This window comes from Adiantum capillus-veneris, chromosome 12 (assembly GCF_014529385.1).
Source record: "Adiantum capillus-veneris isolate H3 chromosome 12, ASM1452938v2, whole genome shotgun sequence".
NCBI lineage: Eukaryota > Viridiplantae > Streptophyta > Polypodiopsida > Polypodiales > Pteridaceae > Adiantum > Adiantum capillus-veneris.
In genome coordinates, this window is record NC_140942.1 from 59,354,815 (window position 1) to 59,368,191 (window position 13,377).

The 13,377-nt window shown below is 39.1% G+C and overlaps 2 pseudogenes; both read right to left on the bottom strand.

Moving 5' to 3' along the window:
• Positions 1 to 1,163: 1,163 nt before the first annotated feature.
• LOC147445793 (hydroxycinnamoyltransferase pseudogene) lies at positions 1,164 to 1,740 on the bottom strand (annotated as a pseudogene).
• A 428-nt stretch (positions 1,741 to 2,168) lies between these two features.
• The window catches only part of LOC147445794 (shikimate O-hydroxycinnamoyltransferase-like), an 84,135-nt pseudogene continuing 72,926 nt past the window's right edge, over positions 2,169 to 13,377 (bottom strand).

Here is a 13,377-nt window from a genome sequence, read left to right on the forward strand (position 1 = left end):
CATCATCGAGGAGTTTTGCACCACCCAACATCCACCTCCTCCCCCTTAGCCACCCCTCTCCCCCTAAGCAACATTTTTGCAAATTTGGTGTATCACCCCCCTAGCCCGTCCCCCCACCCCCCCCCTTCCCAACATCTACATGTGTTATTGACACATTGTACCTCTTAGATAGAGGAGCCTCTATTGTACATGTTTTATTGGTTGTCCCATAGGTCATATTTGACCTCCAAGGATGATAATGGAATCTATCTATCTAACCCGCCCCACAAACATCTACATGTGTTATTGCACACATTGTACCCTCTTAGATAGAGGAGCCTCTATTGTACATGTTTTATTGGTTGTCCTATAGGTCATATTTGACCTCCAAGAGTGATAATGGAATCTATCTATCTACCCCCCCCCCCCCCCCCCCCCCCCCTTCCCCCCCCCCCCCTCTTTCCACACACAACAACTACACACATCCATCATATGTATAAATCATATGTATAATATCATACCATTGAATGTATGCATGCTCTAAGTTGAAGTCCAAGAGCTTTTAAACTACATTGAAATGCATAACATCTACATAATTCTTGTTGACCCAGATCAAGGCCTTGATGATCAAGATTATAAGAGAAATGAGCAGTGAAAGAAATTAGAATAAATGGCAAGAATGTAAGTTTTAGGAACACCAGACTAATGTCAACATGGATAATCTCCTGCTTGGAATATCTTTCTTGACAATAAAATGCTTCCCATAATTTTGTAATCTTAGAATGTAATAAAGTCTTGTCCATTGCTGAAGGCAAAATGTCACAAATCAACATACTCTCCATCCAAGGATTTTTGCAAAATATTAATCATCCTAAGATCTCTTCCTCTCCATGCAACATGTGGATATGCTTTTCTTGCATTTGGAAACAAGGTGTCAAAAATGGACCTTTGAATGATGAAAATGCATTTCAATAAAAAAAAGCATAGTAAGGCCAAATTTGTAAAGCTTTGGCTAGCCAAACAAGGTGAAGAATCACATGGGTGTTCTAAAACAAGAGAAACTCACATGCCCATTGAATCAATCTTAGAGAATAAAGAGAAGGACCTTGCAAGCTAAAAATACTTATACAAAAGCTAGCATGTCCATTTCATACTAAAAAGAGTACTAGGGGCAATGGAGACAATCAAAACTGGTAGAAGGGTTGCTCAAAGGTGGGCATGTGGTGGGAGGCAAGGGCAAGGGAAATGGAGAGGCCACCACCACCAGAGGGGCTAGGAAGCATGAAAGGGAGGCCTTCAAATGAGATGCCAACAGGGCCCATGAAGATGGGGCAGCCCCAACCAAAAGTTACAATCGTGGATGGAAAGGTGGGTCCAAGAGGTGATACGGACATTAGGAGTATGAAAGGTGTGGGAACCTTGAACAAGAAACTCTAGGCCAGGTTGTAGCTCCAAATAATCAAGTGCTGATAGTAAATATTCATCGTCCATACGTGCGATGGCCTCCCTAATCCTTTGGGCACCCACACTTAGTGGGCCTTTGTCTAGCTCACCGACTTGTGCCATGGGTGTGGCAGTGAAGATGGCATTGCCAAAGTAGCCTCTTGGCAAGGCTGGTTGCAATCGGCTTCTCCCTTTTATTGCTATGTACAATTTTGTCTCTTGTTTCTCACTCAACCCTTGTGCCCTTGACACACACCTCCACACATGTGTTGCCACTGCCTCGTATGTGCTGTATGTCAGCCCTCTTGTTCCATCCATTGCGTTGCTTGCAGCTCCACAACTTGCCAACATTAAAATGCTCAATATCAACAATTTTCCCCAGAAAACACCTTAAATTAGCACCACACAGTGAATATGTTCAAATTACACAAAATATGAACATAATATTACAGTAAATTATGAACAACTGTAACGGAAATCGTCACTTGTTATTGGACTAACAGGCTACAAAAGAAAATGCTTGAGACTTATTCTAAGAGCTAGCCATCAAAGTTGAAGTTTTGCATGGGTGTGACTGGCAGTGCTCAAAACAAAGCATGTTCATAATCTCAATTTTTAAGATTAAGGCAATGAGGCAGCCAATATGTATGCCAAAATGCTAGATTTTTGGGAAAATTACACTATAAAACGGGACATTGGAACACTACCTTATGTTATGCAATTGAGCAACCAACCATAATTTTTACCTATGCTCGAGTGAGAAAGAAAAAATTGCAAGCCACATTGTCGTTCGTATTTGTAGGCCCACTGTCATTATGATGTGAAGAGAGCTTGTTCTTGCATTTTGCCACTACATTTGGTTGTACTGCAATGCCGCGATCATATTTGCTAGAGGGCAATAGTGAAGGGGGAGGTTGATACTCGATGTGCGAAAATGTTGGTGTAGATGGGTCACGCGTCCGCAAAACGGTACGGTTGATAAAAGGATGACGTCGAATGCCTTCCCCCCTTTGCTATGTCTGCCCATGTGTTGACGAAGTGGGTACTGGAGATCCCATCAGCAACATGGTGCTCCATCCCCACACCAAGCGAGGCCCCTCATCATTGAAAGAATGTTACCACTATCGATTATTTGTGTCGACTACTGTTACGAAATAAACCAATATGGTGCATAATAATTACATAGGATGTGGTCACTCTTCCGTGTAGGTCACATGAGGCACATGTTGTTTAAGGGCAAGAGTGTGTGCAAATCACCAAAGTCATTGATAATGGCATCGATCTTTGCCTCGACAAGAAGCACACCCTCGGCAATACAATTAAGGTAGATACGTGCATAGGACCTCAAGAGCCTTCTTGCCACTGGGGTAGAAGGGCACTAGTGCCTTCTCCAAAACCTCATAAGAGAAGAAGTCGTCCTATTATGTTTTTGAAGTAGCTGGCAAAGCATAGACAAACATATTGTAAACATGATTCAAAGTAGCTCTAGCCCTGGGCAATGCGTCTCTCTCTCTCTCTCTCTCTCTCATGTACAATTACCGGAGAAAAGTATTGACGCTTTTGAGTTTTGCATGCCAAGCTGCAAAGTGCACACCAGATGCCAAAGGTTGCAATGCGGAACGTGATGAGTGCACACCAGATGCCAAAGGTTGCATGCCTTCTCTTCTTATAGAGAAGGCGTAGAGACTCTCTCTCTATCTCTCTCTCTCTCTCTCTCTCTGTGGATTGCTCCTACGACGTTAAATCTCTCTCTCTCTCTCTCTCTCTCTCTCTTCCCCGCCTCCCGGCAACTACGTGGTGCTGTGCTACTTGACGCCATGCTACGAAATAACGAAAACGCACGTGACGTTTTTCTCTTCTCTCGTGGTGCTGTGCTACTGTGCCATCTCTCGTCATCTCCTGATGGAGAATCTGATGGAGCATCTCTCGTCATCTCGAATGGTTGGCTACTGTGCCATCTCTCGACTTTTTAAATGGCTTTGCCCCGAAATTTGTTGATGCGCTATTATGTTGATATGCAAGTGTAAATTGTTGCTACATTTTCCACATCATTTCCCTGTGCCCCATAGTCTAACTGTGTTGTCCAAGTAAACGCATAGTACAATATCACAGCCATCACAACGCATAGTACAATATCACATAGTACAATATCACAGCCATCACAAAACTTGATGTTGTTGACATGTGTATAATGTGAAAATAAAATATCTACCTGGGACCAAATGCAACAATGTACATAATGTCATATGTGTGAGAGGTTGCAATGGTTCCAACTGTGTACATACCTTAGTAGGGAGACGAGGCCCTAGATGTATCACTCTTGCACATTTTCTCAAATGAATAAATGCTTAACTTGATTTAGGAATGTACAACTGTCAAGTGTTTTGAAGTGGCACGCTCATCTTGCTTGGAAAGTCTAATGCGGTTGATCTCCTCTTAAATTAGCAAGTTTCATGTATATCTATAAAGAATGTATCCACATGCTTGACACGTGGGTTTCAACGTGTAATTGGAGGCCAAGGAAAGTTTCTCACAAATTTGGGGATCTTTCCTAGCTTGCTTGGGCTAAAAATGGCAACATATTGATAAAGCAAATCCAAAAATAGCCAAAGAAGCATATATCACAATGACACATTTACAACGGTGGTCATGGTTGCTCAAGCTAAGGGGCTACTTTATAGAGTAGTCCCGTGCGTGCTGTATCTACCTCATGTTCGAGCTTGTGAGGCCATCAAATAGGGTTTTCTCTCTTCAAGTAAGCATTTGGGACTGTCTCACGAAGCGCCTAAGATTGTATAAAATGGTCTTATTTAGTAATTGAAGCGAAAGATTAAGGTTTATAATAGGACAAATGAACACTTCATATGTGCAATTAGGCGCGAGTCTACACCATATCATCATACATACAAGTGTTTTGAGTTGATTTTGGTACTTTTTTAGATGGATGAATAGCATTTTTCTCAATTTTAGTGTGTCTTTTGCTTTGAATCCTCTATGATTTACTAGCCCTTTGTTACTAGTTTTTTGCGATGAACTCTTCAAAGTCAAAACCTGGTCCTTTTCAAACACCACCTAAACTTTCTAATACATTTTTGGTGAACCCAACGTGAAATGGGCTAGGGTGATGGAACGGAAGCTTAATTGAAGGTCTCAATAGAAGATTTTAAGATATAGAGAAATAAGAGCAACAAGGGATGCAATTTTGATTCTATTGTAATGCAAATGTTTCAAGCCTTTGTTGTGTTTATGTAGCATAAACCAGCTATTAAAGAAAGAACTTTCTTCAAGAAAATTCCTTCAATCAGTGGTGCATAAACTTGACCAATCTGATGGTAGATATGTAACAAAGTGTCTTTGTGGTTATGTAAAGGATATGGAACTACATTGACTACCTGAAGCGGAGATGGTATAAAGTTCTTAGCTACTTGTGATTCTTCATATGAATGAGCATGTAAGGGGAATGGAAATGAGCATGGGGGCTAGCTAAGCAAAAATGACAAAGAGACAAGATCATAGTCAAACCTACTCAAGCCCCAAGAGTTTGTGAGAGTTTTGTAGATGTTATTATTGTGGTTCCAAAGAGGAAGAAATCTATCTTAGATGGTTTTTTCAAGGCAATGCAAGAGCTCGCCTTAAAGATTGCAAGGCTAGAAGAGAATCATCAAGCCAATCTACAATGCAAAGACCTAAAAAAAGAGAACGATTTGTACACAGGTGCATACGATGTGATGGTATCAACAATGAAAGGAGATATTGTGAAAGGTTCGATGAATGCTTTGATGAAGGATCTTTTATTCTTCAAAGATCAAGATTCACTCAAGTGAAATAGGTAAGCCTTTGGGAAGGAATTTGGCAGAGGAGGGAGTAATAAGCTATTTGAGGACATGGCCACTAACATGTCATCTTAATGGTTCAGGCAATCGCCCATGGGTTGAACGTGGAGCCTATTGACCAAAAAAGAGTCGAGGTTGATTTGGATAAGATGTGTCAGCTTATACTCTAATATAGAGGCAACAACACGTCTCAAAATTTTTTTAGAAGACGATTTTGAATAATAAGGTTGAATTTAGTTTGGGTGAGGTTCTTGCATAAACAATCAGGAGTTCCATAAAGAAATAATTGACATTAGAGAAAGCAACAATCTCTTCCTGAGTCTATTTGTGTCTGGATGAAGAAGAAGAATTTTGAAAATGCATAATGTGTCTCATGTTTATGGTAAACAAAGGATGAAAATGTTATTGGATGTTACAAGTCTACAAGAGGAGTAAACTAAGGTCATTTCTTGGGTGATGAATATGAATAAGATACCACTCATAGGACTTATTACTCTAAGAGTCATTAGACAAGAGCAACTACCAAGACTCTAGTTGAAAGTGGGAGACTTAGAAAAGCCATCAATTGCATTAATAGACTATGGAATAGATGGTATAAAGTTTTTAGCTAGTTGTGATTCTTCAGATGAATGAGCATGCAAGGGGGATTGGAAATGGCATGGGGGCTAGCTACTAAGAAAAATGACAAAGAGACAAGATCATAGTCAAACTTACTCAAGCCCCAATCATTGGTGAGAGTTTTATAAAGGTTATTATTGTGGTTCCAAAGAGGGAAAAATCTATCTTAGATGGTGTTTTCAAGGAAATTCAAGAACTACAATTAAAGATTGCAAGGTTAGAAGATAACCATCAAACCAATCTACAAGGCAAAGACCTAAAACTAGAGAAGGATTTGTACACAGGTGCATACGATGTGATGGTATCAACAATGAAAGGAGGGGTTGTGAAAGGTTCAATGAATGCTTTGATGAACGATCTTTTTTTCGTTAAAGAGGCCAGATTAACTTAAGTGAAGTAGGTAAGCCTTTGGGAAGTAATTTGTCAGAGGAGGAAGAATAAGCTATTTGAGGACATGGCTACTACATAGGTCATCTCAATGGTTGAGGCAACTGCCTATGGGTTGAAGGTGGGGACTATTAACCAAAAAAGAGTCGAAGTGAATTTGGAAAAGATGTATCAGCTTACTACCTCCAATATAGAGGCAATAACAAATCTATAAAAAAAAAAAAGAAGAAAGGATTTTGAATAATAAGGTTGCATTTACTTTGGGTGAGGTTCTTGGCATAGAAAATCAAGAGTTCCATAAAGAGATAATCGACATTATTAAGAGAAAGCACGAATCTCTTCCTGAGTCTATTTGTGTCTAGGATGAAGAAGAATTTAGAAATGCATAATGTGTACATGTTTATGTTAAACAAAGCAATGAAAATTTTAATAGATGTTACAAGTCTACAAGAGGAGTAAACCAAGGTCATTTCTTGGGTGATGAAGATGAATAAGATACCGCTCATAAGAGTTATTACTCTAAGAGTCATTAGAGAAGAGCAGCTACCGAGACTCTAGTGAAAGTGGAAGACTTAGAAGAGCCATGAATTGCATTAATAGACTATGGATCATAGGCTAACCCCATATCAAATATTTCATACCAAAAAAGAAAATGACCAATATATATAAATCATGAATGGATAGTTCCTGTAGGAAATAGGTTTGGGGGGGGGGGGGGGGGGTTCACTACAATAGCAAAATTTATATCACATGGGTTCAATAGTAGGGAATATTGTTTCCTATAGTTCCTCAAATTTTCACGTATAGAAGAGTGTTGAAAAATTGGTCTTGAAAAGAAATTTATAGATTGACTAGAAAAAGGGTCCCTTTTTGGTGAAAAACTCATAGCTAAGGGGTTTTATGAACTATCCTTGAATGCACACGATATATAGATCTTACATATAGTAACCCCTGGAGATTATAGGTGTGTTTGATGAGTTTTCATTTATGGATACTATGGAAGGCTTGAAGTCTTTAGTGGATTGTGATTTGTGTGTTAGGAATTAGGTTGTGAATATATGCTCCATAGAAATGTACAAAGTAATTGAAGATTTAAAAAATGCTCAAGGTTTTGATGTACGAGTGGAAACCAAGTATAATTTTGTGGTAAATAAAGTGAAACTAATGGCAATATTTGTAGCACAAAACTACAAGTATAGGATGGGGGAAGCTGCTTTGTAGCCTAGTGTTTGAGACAGGAGTAAGAGTGGGCATAAGTTTACATATGATTCTTTGAATGAGCTAAGGGTTTGTTGTGATGAGAGTTTGACAAAAGCTAAAATAATATATTTTTAAGAAATTCATGCCAAACATTAATTTTTTTTGCATTTGAGACACATCAGATAGGGTGTACAGACTCTTCCATTGTTGTTTCTATAGTAATCTTCACTCTCGAGTCTCTTCTATCTCTCATGTACCTTGGAACTTGCTACCTATTCCAGATTCAAAGGATCATTTTTTTTAAACTCATTGAGTTTCTTAATAAAAAGATCAAGAAGGGTATTAAGGACCCTTCCTGTGCTCTGTATTCAAATAGGTGGCTCTTCACAGTTCCAATGATAAATGGTTCTTTACGTTTTATCCATGACATGCAACCCATCAATAAGGTAGAAATGAGGAATCTGGATACAAGGCCAATTGTAGATGAGTTTGCCTAGGCATTTGCAGAAAGGGAGATATATATTCTATGGGAGATTTGTACTTAGGGTACATATTCAAATAGTTGGTTGATAGATCCAAAGAAAAATGGTTCTTTACACTTTACCCATGATGTGCAACCCTTCTATAAGGTAGCAATCAAATTTTTTGGGTATAGGGACAATTTTAGATAAGTTTTGCCAGGTGATTGTAGAAAGAAGATATATTCTATGTAATGGAAATGGCCTATGAACATTGAGAATAGAGGAATTAGGAGAATTAAAGAGAGCATTTTTGTGAGACTACTTTGAGAGGATAGAGAGTGACTTAATTGATGGTAGCAGCATAATCATAATACTTACTTAACTTGGCATGAACAATACTTTTGCAACAGACAGAGTTAGAGAAGTTGAAACAATTGAGGACCGGATTTACATGGATCCGATCCCCCCTCCAACCGGAATTTGTGTTATAGATTCTGACATCAAGAGAGACTTGGTAGAATACAATCTTTGTGTTCCTTGTGCCCTAGGTTATGCAATGAATATGGAAAGCGTCATGCATCAAAAGCATAACATAGACTTTGTAAAAAGAATTAACTATCCCAAGCCTCAGTCCTAAGGCCTCAAACAACTTCGAAGGTGGAGAGAGCTAGTGGGGAATGAGGGTACGGAAGAGCAAGAAGAAAAAATCATAGAAGCAAAAAAATTAGTTCCTCGCTTATCATCACTCTTCTTTCTAGCATATATTAGCATAGTAATGAAGATGGAGAAGATGGCAAGCTTAACCATTGAATCATGGCTCTTGGTTGGATTTGCATTCCATAGCCAAGAGTGTTGGTGTAGGCTCTCAAGAAGGAGATGGAGCTCTTGCACTTTGCAAACTTCGCACAATGAGAGTGTGTGTGAGTGTGTGAGGGAGAGTATATACCCAAGCAACCCCCTTTTTTCTTTGGTTGACCCCCTCTTCTAGCTCAGCTTGGAAGCTCATTGGACCCAAACAAGCCTGGCCAATCAGATGTAGAATGCATATCAAGAAATAAGGGTAGTCTTGGGATAAGTGTCCCCCTTTCCCTTTGAGAGAGACTTGATAACTGCAAAAACAATCAATTAAATCAATTAAATTATCATTGGACCCCTTTAGAGGCTAAGCAATAGGATTTCACCACTTCATGAGGGTAGCATGGGTAGGGGCTTGACATATGTCCTTGGTGTCGTTTGAGGCTTGGCTTGCCTTGTGTGTGTGTGTTTTCTCTCCCATCCCCTAGCTTTGAGGCTCGTACCCTCTTTGTAGGGATGCCTTTGACTTATGAGACACAAGCACGACAAAGCACCTCAAGCTTGGTTGATGTTCCCACAAGCACTTCACGCTCGCTAGTCGGCAAGCACGGCAAGTTCCTCAAGCATCTTAGTCAGCAAGCATGACACACACCTTAACCATCAAGCACAACAAGCACCTCAAGCTTGGGTAGTGTTCCCACCTCAAGCTCGGCCCTAGATTTCCTAAGGTCAAAGTACTTTTAACACTAACTTTTGGATGTCTTCAATGAAGCTAACCCTAAGGTCTTTAAGGTCCCTTGGCTAGCCTTGCTCTTTGACAAACCATCCCTCATTTGGGCCCTTTACCAGTGACCCTATGATGGTATATATTTGTAAGCACATTTCTATATTATAACCCTTGTTGCAATTTATTTTCCCATATTAAATGATTAGTTTAATAGGAGAAAATCATTTGGGTTGGTTAGATACTAGATTTTAGGATATTACCTCTCTCTTGAAACGATAATTGTTCTCGACTATGAGGTAGAAGAGATAAAGCCTTAGTTATTAGTCAATCTTCCTTAGTGAGTAGAGGATCCCTTTTTACCCTACGGCATCATTCCAAGATGGATGACTAGTCCAGTTGGTGCTTGAGAAACGTTGCTGCCGCAAGAATGTCTGCTCTTTAGTCCATTTCATTCTCCCAAGTAGAGTGACAAGTTTTACTTGGTGTTTGAGAGACGTTGTCATCACAAACATGATTCTAAGTATGCATACTACTTAAATTTGTGCACAATAAAAAGAGAACTAGTCTTATAAGACAAAAAAATTGGTAATTTAAAAGAAATTTGTACATTTTCTTACTCTAATGTAGCATTGTAAGCATTGACAAGGTTCATACTATCCTTAAGTTGTATTGCTTGCATGCATCTAGCATCTTCAAAAGGATAACTGTTCAGCTTAATAAGATACCGTCAGAGAACCTTACCATGTTGTAGTACCTTGTCTTCATGCCGAAGGATAGCTTTGGGTTGTAGCACCTCTTCTTGGTTGTCGATGTTGGGAGGGTATTCAGTAATTGGTTCACTTGGTGTCTCTCCTTTATAGGGATTCAGGAGGCTCACATGAAAAGCATTGTGTATGAGCCAATGGTTGGACAACTTGAGTTAATAGGCCATCTCATTAATTGGCTTCAAGATTTGAAAAGGACCATAATATCTTTTTGCTAGTTTAGCACAATACTTTTGATGGCCCATAGGATTTTTGCCCTTTACTTTTCCTCAATCAAGCGTTGAGAAACTTAAGTAAGACCCAATAATTTTTTTGAGTGTTAAGGCCCTTCTGTGCTTGTTAGTAGCAGCTTTTTTCCTTTGATGAGAAATGGATATAGTCTCCTTAATCTTTTGAAAAGATTCTTGTAGGTCATGACTATACTCATCGACAGTGAAAATCTTCCCATGTACTTTAAGTAGTAAGGGACTTTCAGGTCTTCCTTCAATGATTTCAAAAGGTGATTTTCCCATAGATTTATGGACAATATTATTGTAAGCATACTCTACAAGAGGTAAGTACTTTTTCCATTGTGAGCGTTGGTCTACTTTTGTAGCATATGTCTTTAGTAGATCGAGTATCCTAAGATTGGCTATCTCACTTTGACCATCCATTTGTGGGTGATAGGCAGAAGAAAAATTTAATCTTGTACCTAGATTTTCAAAGAGACCTTTCCGAAAATTACTGGTCATTCTAGGATCTCTATTTGACATGATGGATGTTGGAAATTCATGGTGTTTTCAACTATAAGATATGAAGAGAGTTGCCATTTGGTCTTCCTTAATAGTCTTTTTGAGTGACATAAAGTGTGCTTGCTTGCTAAACCTGTTGATTATTGTCCATATTCCCATATTCCCATGGATAGACATGGGTAACCCAAAGATAAAATCCATGGATATACTCTCCCATGGTGAATTAGGAATTGGCAATGGCTGGAGTAATCCAGGTTTCTTCCCTCTATCATACTTAGTCTTTTGGAATACTACACATTTTGAAACATACTCTTGTATATCCACTTTCATGGTAGGCCAATAGAAGTATGTCTCTACTCCTCAGAGAGTAGGCTGAATGCCTCTATGCCCGCATAGGGAGTACCATGGGATACATACATGACTTTCTCACAAAGTGAGTGGCTAATACATATCCTATTTCCATGGAGAAGATAACCATCCTGCAAGGTGATTGGTTCCTCTTTCTTCCCAACTCAAGGGCTGACATTATGTCTTTAAAGTTTGGGTCAATAGCATACTCATCTATCATAGAAGATATATCATTGTGAGTAGCTATAGACACCGCATTAACTTTGGGTCATTGTGAATGTGCATCAACCAGTTTATTGTGCTTACCATCAATGTGGGAAATCTGTAAATAAAATTGCGAAAAAAAAATTTCCCCCCTCATTTGTTTGTCAAAGAGCTTGGTTTGTGTCATGAAGTACTTGAGACTTTGGTGGTCTGTTTGTAAAATAAATGGAGTCCCCAACAGGTAGTGCTTCCATGTGTCTAGGGCATGTAAAGCAGCTAAAAGATCTTTCTCATAAATCCCTAAGATCCATTCATCTGTATTGAGCCTTCGGCTCTCGTATGCTATGACATGCCCTTCTTGAAGCAAGACTGCTCTAAGGAAATCACTACAAGCATCACACTGGACCTCAAATAGATTTGAGAGATCCGGAAGCATGAGGATTGGTTGGGAGGTAAGATTCTCTTTGAGCTTGTCAAAAGCATTTTTCTCCTTAGCAATCCATGAATACTTTACTTTCTTCTTTGTTAAGTTATGTAATGGTCGTGCTATTTGAGAGAATTTTTCTATGAAGCGTCTATAGTATGGACACAAACTAATAAATCTTCTTAGCTCATGCAATTCCTTGGATTAGGCCATGATTTATTACCTCTAACTTTCATGGACCCATACGGATACCATCTTGAGAGATAATATGACCTTAGTATTGAATCTCTTGAAGGAAAATTTTGCCTTTCTTTCGGTTGAAAAAAGCTTGTTCTCCCTCAAATCTTGAAAAATCTCTTGGAGATGTTACTTGTGTGTCTCCATGGACTTAGAGTAGATGATGATATCATCAGATAACACTCCATTGAATTTATGGTAAGGTCTAAAGATTTTCTCCATTAGACAATTGAACATGGCTAGTGCATTGGTCAAGCCAAAAGGTATGACTAGATATTCATAAAGACCAAATGTTGTACGAAACACGGTCTTTAAGACATCTTCATCCACTATCCTTATTTGATGATAGAAACTTTTAAGATCAATCCTACTGAAGTAGGTAGGCCCTTGTAGTTTATCAAACAAATATTCTACTCGAGGCACAAAAAATCTGTTTTTGATAGTGATATGGTTTAGTGCTCGATAGTCCACACACATACGGTATGTACCATCTTTCTTTTATACTAAAAGGATCGGAGAACAAAAGGGAGAGGAGCTAGGCCTCACCATCCCTTTGTGAATTAAATTTTGTACTTTCCTCATGATCTCCTCTACTTGAGCTTGGGAAACTCGATAAGGAGGCTTGTTAGGTGGTGAGCTTCCTGATAGGAGCTCAATTTGATGATCATCATCCCTCATTTTGGAGGTAAGTCCATAGGGATATCATCGATGAACACATATTGGAATCCTTTTAGAAAATTAGACAAGTCTAACTCTTCTTTATTCCTACCATTTAAATTTGATGAAACATGAGGACCTTCTAGGACTCTGACAAAAATCATGTACGTAATATCAAAAGCAAGATTATTTAAAGTGATATAGTACAACCAGACTCACTAGTATCTATTATATGTTATTTTGCTTGTAGTAAAGTAGATTCTGCTTTTTGGGAACTTCATGTTGGCTGCCATGTGGTTGAACCATGGTGCCCTTAGGATAGCATGCTCTTGTTGGAGAGGAGAGATGAAAAAGTATTCATTGCTGACGTAGATTTGGACATGAAGCCTCAACTTCCCAATCAATGGAGTAATAGAGGCTTGCTGCCCCTTGAAAGTTGTATCGAAAGTAACAATATCTCCCATGTTGAAAGCTTGAATGCCCAACTTGGTGGCCAACTCCATTGAGATGAAGTTGTGAGTAGAGCCAAGGTCAAACAAGATGAGGGAATCATGCTCCCTTACCTTTCC